This window comes from Panthera uncia (assembly GCF_023721935.1).
Source record: "Panthera uncia isolate 11264 chromosome C1 unlocalized genomic scaffold, Puncia_PCG_1.0 HiC_scaffold_3, whole genome shotgun sequence".
NCBI classification, from domain to species: domain Eukaryota; kingdom Metazoa; phylum Chordata; class Mammalia; order Carnivora; family Felidae; genus Panthera; species Panthera uncia.
In genome coordinates, this window is record NW_026057584.1 from 27,944,539 (window position 1) to 27,952,392 (window position 7,854).

The window sequence follows — 7,854 nt, forward strand, 5'->3', positions numbered from 1 at the left end:
TTAATGATTTATGAAGCCGATGGTTGGTTAGAACAAAAATCTTGATTGCACCAACGGAATCTTTTACATCCTTTGTAGTAACAACTGGTTAGAATCCAAAGAGAATAGCTGAGAACAGGTGTCTCTATAATGTACTGCTAGCATTACTCCTGTTTGAGAGGAAGTAGCTATTATTGAATTTTATTGGAACAGAAATAACTTTTCATTGCAGAAGAGGGTCTTCCTTATATGTGAGTCATTATTTTCAGTAAGTAAAGATTTGACAACTAGATGAATCAAAAACAAGATACCAAACAAAAAAGAGAAATGCCAAAATCTACACAATGATAGATTGGGCTCTATTTAGAACGTCCATAGTCTTAACTTAGCCGTAAATGCTTGCCTGTGATTTCAGGATTTAAGCTAATTTAGCAGGAGCCCAAAACAAATCTAGCAACAACTCTTAATAATTTGGCTACCTTCTTGCCTTCCTGTATTTTTTTTAATGTTTGTTTATTTTTGAGAGAGAGAGAGAGAGTGTGTGTGTGAGTGGGGAAGGGGTGGCAGGGGAGAGGGGAGGGACAGAGGATCCCAAGAGGGCTCCGCACTGATAGCAGTGAGTCCAATGCAGGGCTGGAACCCACGAACCGTGAGATCATGCCCTGAACCGAAATCAGACACTCAACTGAGCCACCCAGGCACCCTGCCTTCCTGTATTTTTTCATGTCATTATGAAATTCTTAAACTTTCATGAAAAGGCCACTATATTTCAAGTGTATATACTTATATATTTTTTAATTTTTATAACATTTGCATGTGAAAAGCCTGGGTTGATCATTTTAAAATGTTTGCTAAATGTTTTTAAATTCACAGAGCAGTGGGGACTAGGGAAAGCACATACATTATCAGATGTCTTGCAAAGTCAATTCTACCTGGAAACCCTTGAATGTCATGGCCACTGAGTTGGCTCTATACTTAAATTAAAAGAGACCTGAATTCTGTTAGAGCTCAAGTCAGTCTTTAGCACTAAGGAAGGATACCAGCTCTGTCTAGGAGACTAAATATAGCTGAATAACTGAATTTTCCCTCATTTTACTCTGAATTCCTGGTTTTATGTTCATGGATACTACATTAAAAAAAAAAAACCAAAAACACATGTTCTCAAGTTCCTGAGAGAGGAGGCGTTAAGTGCTGAACTGAAGGTAGTTATCAATGAAATGTAATTTAGATATTTGAAAGAGGCATTTTTATTCACAAGGAGGTGGGAGGGAATGGGAGTACATAATAAGGAAAGACAGAAGGAGAATTGGAATACTGCAGAAAACAGAGCCCATACAAGTGAATATGACCAACACATATGCTAAATATTATGAGATCAAAAAATAAAATGTTGTGTCTTAGAGTGGAACCTAGACTTTAATAGAGGATTCAGATGAGTGTTTCCTTTTTTTCTTCCTCTTACTTAATTGCCTGTGTGGGCTGGGAAGCAATTCCAAAGATAATAGTTAAAACCCTGCGGGTACTCTTTTACAGATCAATTTACTGATTGTACCTGAGCTTCTGCTGATGAATTCTTACAGAAACATGAAATTTCAATTTCAAACAAGGACAAGTGTTACAAAAGCATTTTCCTATCTGATGAAAATCGTCAGATTTTCCAGTCCTGATTTAAATTTTTTTAATGTTTATTTATTTTTGAGGCAGAGAGAGGGAGAGGGAGGGAGAGAGAGAGAGAGAGAGAGAGCAGGGACCGGGGCAGAGAGAGATGGAGACACAGAATCCAAAGCAGGCTCCAGACTCTACGCTGTCAGTACAGAGCCTGATATGAGACTTGAACCCACAAGCCAGGAGATTATGACCTGAGCCAAAGTTGAATGCTTAACTAAGTCACCCAGGCGCCCCCAGTCCTGATTTTATTTACATGTACAAAACGCATTAAAATAGAACAGCAGGCATTTTGATTTAAATAAAACTATTCTAGGGGCGCCTGGATGGCTCAGTCAGTTGAGCGTCCGACTTCGGCTCAGGTCATGATCTCACAGCTCGTGAGTTCGAGCCCCAGGTCCGTCTCTGTGCTGACAGCTCAGAGCCTGGAGCCTGCTTCTGCTTCTGTGTCTCCCTCTCTCTCTGCCCTAACCCATTCGCATTCTGTCTCTCTCTCAAAAATAAATAAAAATATTAAAAAATATTTTTTAATAAAATAAAACTATTCTAAAATAAGATGGATAATAAAATCCTTTCTCAGGCTTACCTGGTTAATTTTGTAATACTTTTTAAAGTGCTAGCTTACATTAAAATCACAGTATTTCAAGCAATACAGTTTAACACTCTTATTATATTGGCAAAAATGCAATATATCAGCATTACTGATTTGCAAACACAGAGTCAGCATAAGGCTAAATGTGAATAGGATAGCGAGGTCGGCATGTTGTTACAATGTGTAATATGGTAATGGAAGCATTAATAATTCCTTTTAGAATTATCACTGCCTAAATATTGTGTTAGCCTCTTACAGACTATGAGGAGTAGGCAATGCCCACCTCATCTGATGGGCATCTGTTATGCACATGCCAGAAAGAAAGGAAACCCTAGGATCTTTATGGGCTTGCGGAGCTAGAAAAGTCATCCTTATTCATGAGAGAGTGGCCGCTCAGACAACTCGAACAAGTGCTCGAGACACAACATCCAGTCAGCCCCTCAGAAGCCGGCTTTCTCTCACCCCCTCCTCTACTGAGCCCACTATATTCATGACCCAGCCGCCCTCTCAGTTTCCCCCTCTGCTGCCTCAGCTTACACACAGTCCTTGCTGCCACTGCCTCCTCTGCAAATCAAAATGACCAAAAAAGAGAATCTGACTGAATCCACTGGGTACCATCCAACATGGAGTCTTTCTACTGGGCAGACTCCTCAAACTAGATCGTCTCCTAGGCTGGTGGACTCTGTACATGTAGCCTATTTGGAGAGTTGCTTGGGGCATAAAGAAGTGTTGGGTCAACCAGTAAGGGTCATGATAAAAACCAAGTCAAACCAGGGGAGCTCACACGGAAGAAACCGTGGGTGCATAATTAGCGCTCTGTCCTGAGAGTGCCACGGCCTTGTCTCCAGTTCAACTATGCAGAGAACTGCTTTGGAGGCCACAAGAAGCAAAGAAAGGTCCCTGCCTTCACAGGGACACTTAGGCATCTTCACAAGGGTTTTGAGTTATCCTCCTGCGTTAGCCTAGAGAACCTTCCTCACTGAGCAACTCAGGTTCCATGACAGATGCTTAAAATTAGCTGTTCGTGTTAAGCTTTCTCTTCCTTGACATTCACATGGGGAAACGCAATACTTTACAAGGAAAACTGCCTCAAGTGTACATCTTCAAGAAAAAAATAAAATATTTTTGTAACTAACATTCTCTAAAATTAAAAAAGTAAGGGGTGCTTGGTGGCTCAGTTGGTTAAACATCCGACTCTTGATTTCAGCTCAGGTCACAATCTTACAGTTCATGAGTTCGAGCCCCACGTCGGGCTCTGGTCTGACAAAGCAGAGCCTGCTTGGGATCCTCTCTCCTCTCTCTCTCTCTCCTCGTCTCTCGCTGTCCCTTCTCCACTTGCACACATGCACACTTTCTCTCTCTAAATAAAATAAAGTCATTTTAAAAAATAGTAAAAACAAATCTCTTCTCAAGTCACTTAAACATAGCATACTTCAAATCGGCAGATTTGCATGTAGCCAATTGAATAAACATTCCCAGAGAATAAAGTCCACCTCCATTAACAAAACAGACATTTATCCGACTTTACCCCAAGTAATCATCTGGTTATTTGTTTTATATCCATTTCCACCACTGAACTGTAAGCTCCTTGAGACTGAGAGTGGGGACTCTTATCTCCGCAGCAGTAGGAACCAGTCCAAAGTACATGTTCCATGCAAGTTTCTTTTTTTTTTAATTTTTTTTTTTTTAACGTTTATTTATTTTTGAGACAGAGAGAGACAGAGCATGAACGGGGGAGGGTCAGAGAGAGGGAGACACAGAATCTGAAACAGGCTCCAGGCTCTGAGCTGTCAGCACAGAGCCCGACGCGGGGCTCGAACTCACGGACCGCGAGATCATGACCTGAGCCAAAGTCGGACCCTTAACCGACTGAGCCACCCAGGCGCCCCTCCATGCAAGTTTCTTGACTGAATGAGCGAAAGTATTAATTACCAGCAGCAGACAACAGAAATGTGTAGCTGATTCACTATTGTGAATTGCACACACCACGTTCATGGGGACTAGCAGATAAAAGTCCCACTCCTGCAGCAGCCAGACAGAATGCACCGGACAGCAGCTTCCAGGCTTGGACTAAGACGAAGGTGGTGAGTGTCCACCTTCTGTTACAATTGAAGAGCTTGGATCTCTCCGAGCCATCACATCCATTTTATTTAGCATTACTTACAATGCATTCACTTCTGAAAGGCAGAAGGAAAAGGCAAGATCTCTGATATTAAGAGCAAAATCTCTGCAATTTCCGCCGATGGGTCTTTAGAGGTGGGCACAGAGAAGATAAAAGAGGGCCCCTCTGCACTGGTGGTGTGAAACCAGTTGAAACAGATGTTGCTACGGGAATCACTTCTAGAAAATCAGGGTGTGCTCTCCCGCTAGCAGTTTGAGCTGGTCTCTCCTACGGAGCACTTCCTTAATGGTATGTTGTAGTTTGGCACTTTATGTGATATTACCATAGGCAATGATGACAATCAGAGTATGGGGGGGTGGGGACTGGCTGGAACTACCAGATGGGTTTCTCTCCGATCACGCGGCATGTTAGCAATAGAAATGCCCATGAAATTCTCTGTGGAAAAATCTAGAGGTACCTACCAAGCTCTGTGGCCAATAAGCTACAGAGCAATTAGTTATGCCTATATATTCTTAAACAACCTTGAAGTTCCCCAGCATTTTCAAGATGAGAAGCTAAAAGGCAGACATGGTGGCAACACCAGGAATCTGGCTCAGGGTTCTTTGCTCCCCGGAACATGCTCTGCCCAGGTGATAATGTGTAACTGTGTACAGGATCACAATTATCTGCTGGTACCTCAAGGCATATAATTGCACACTGAATTTAAATCTTCTCTCCTAGTTACATTATTATCTCTCTATTTTAATTTGTTGCAGATAATAGGACTTCAATTAGAAGAGATTGGGGTTTTTTTAATCATTTTTAAAACAGTCATAAATAGGGTATTACTTTTTACTTTGACAGAGGAACATTGTATCAATTTCAACACAGCACTTAGATATAATCTTTATAAATTCCATCTGCTTTGGGCTCCTGCTTCCACCAAAGTGAGGTAGGAGGGTCCAGATTTTCTGAAACCATCATGGAAACCAGGAAAAATACATAGAACGATGTTTTTCAAAACTGGTTATCAGCCAGCAAAGGAAAAGGAAAAAAAAAAAAGTGGATCCTTTTTTGTTTTTAAACCAAGTCATTTATTTAGAATTTTTAAACATATTGAATGGTTTTTTATGAATATAATCTATTGTCAAATTGGCTTACATACACCACCAAGGGCTCATCCCAACAAGTACCCTCCTCAATGCCCATCACCCATTTTCCCCTCTCCCATACTCCCCCATCCACCCTCAGTTTGTTCTATTTAAGAGTCTCTTATGGTTGGCCTCCCTCCCTCTCTGTAACTTTTTTTTTCCCCTTCCCTTCCCCCATGGTCTTCTGTTAAGTTTCTCAAGATCCACATATGAGTGAAAACATTTGATATAGGACAGCGGATCCTTGAGAGGTGAGAAACAAATGAGGTTGAGCCCAGTTTGACCCAGATTATGCTCAAAAAGCTTTTAGGTCAAGGCAAAGGAAGGGGCAACTGAGGAGGATCCTGTTCTAGTCCTTGAGGGAAGACCTAAGGCAGCTGAATTCATGGGACAGAGTCTGGAAGGGAGAGGGCCTCGCAGTGAGAGAGCCCCAGAGATCTGCAGGTGATAGGTACCCAGCACAGCACTGCTCTTACCTACACGAGGAAACTGCCCACGGCAAGATGGTGGGAAGAAGCCATCAGAAATGGAAGTGTATTCTCTTTTCACTTGCCTATATCCTTCTAAAGAACAGTTGGTTCTTTGAATTGGGGAAGGAAGAAAGTATTTTAATAGGATAATAGCAGTAAAGGACAAAAAGACCTCCCCCCCCCATTTAATTTCATTAAGATCACATCTCTAAAGTGAGGTTATTCCTATCTACAATATCATCACTTATTTGTTTTGGATTTTTTGTTTTTTTGTTTCAGAAAAATAATTACAAAGGTAGTATAGACAGTTTCCATACCCCCAGCTTCCCTTACTATTGATATCTTACATTTACTAAGGGGCGATTGTCACAATGAACCAATACTGATATTCTTACTAATTAAAGTTCATATTGTGAGATTTTCCTAATGTCCTTTTTCTGATAGTCACTCATTTGTACTTATGACTCTATTTCAGTGGTGTATGGACAGCAAATTTATCAAATACATGCTCTTTCAAATGAAAAGCTTTTAACATTACCTTCATTTGAAAAAAAGAATTACAATTCTGAGTAGAAAATATTAAACCATTTCTAACTTACACTTCCATCTGAAAACTACATATTCTAAGATATAACAGACTCTTGTCAAAAAGTAGCTTAGAAGGCACTTGGGACTCTGGTAAAGATTTTTGGGACTTGGGTCCCCTTGTCTCAGGGGTTTCCTATTGCTCTAAAGAAAGAATTCAGAAATCTTAGAAACAAGTGCTTCAGAGCCCTCTACTGGCCTCTCCTCACCATTGCAACCTCATTTGGGTTCATTTCTAACCCTAGCCAACTCCCTGAAAGTACCTTCCTCCCTCAACCATAAAAGCAGGGGCAGCTTTTATGATACCTTGCTAAGAGCCATATAAGTGCAATCAATGTCTTAAAGGTGAGAATTTATAAAGTTAAAAGTTTTCTCAGCCCTGTTACACATATTCTGACAAACTTGAAAATTTTAAATGTAATCAGTCAGTAAATAATAACCAATCAGAGCCAAATTCAAGACAGCTAACTCCAAGGATGCATTAAAGGACATTTACTACAGTAAAATTATCATCTCATAGCTTTTGTTTTCAGTTTTAAAAATCAGGAATAGAGGGGCGCCTGGGTGTCAGTCGGTTAAAGCCTCCAGCTTCGGCTCAGGTCGTGATCTCATGGTTCATGGGTTTGAGCCCCGTGTCAAGTTCTGTGTTGACAGCTCAGAGCCTGGAGCCTGCTTCAGATTCTGTGTCTCCCCCTCTCTCTACCCCTCTCCCACTCATGCTCTGTCTCTCTTTCTCAAAAATAAATAAATGTTAAAAAAAATTTTTTTTTAATCAGGAATAGAGATTTTAAAAAAAGGAAAAGACTTCTTTCAATAGGTCAAGACACTGGGGAAAATTCCTGGGTTAACAACTGGTAATTTAGTCACTTTCTCACTCCATGACATTCAATTTCAAAACACTTTCCTTGGATATCTACCTTCTCTTTTGTTTTAACCTAAGACATCAGAATACATGTTCTAGAACAGAAGTTCTCTTTTGGGCACAAATTGTTAAGATTGGAATCATACCAAGTATCCTTATCAACCACGATGGAATAAAACTACACATCAACAGCAGTAGGGAAACTGGAAAATTCATAAATACACAAGAATTAATAACCAGCATGCACTTGAACAACCACAAGTTCAAGGAAGAAATCACAAGGGAGATTAGAAAATATCTTGAGACAAATCCACAGGCAGACACAACATACCAAAACTTACGGGATATAGTGAAAGCAGAATGAAGAGGGAGGTTCACAGGCATGAACATGTACACGGAAAAAGGAAGGTCTCACATCAACAACATAGCTTTACATCTCAACGAACTAG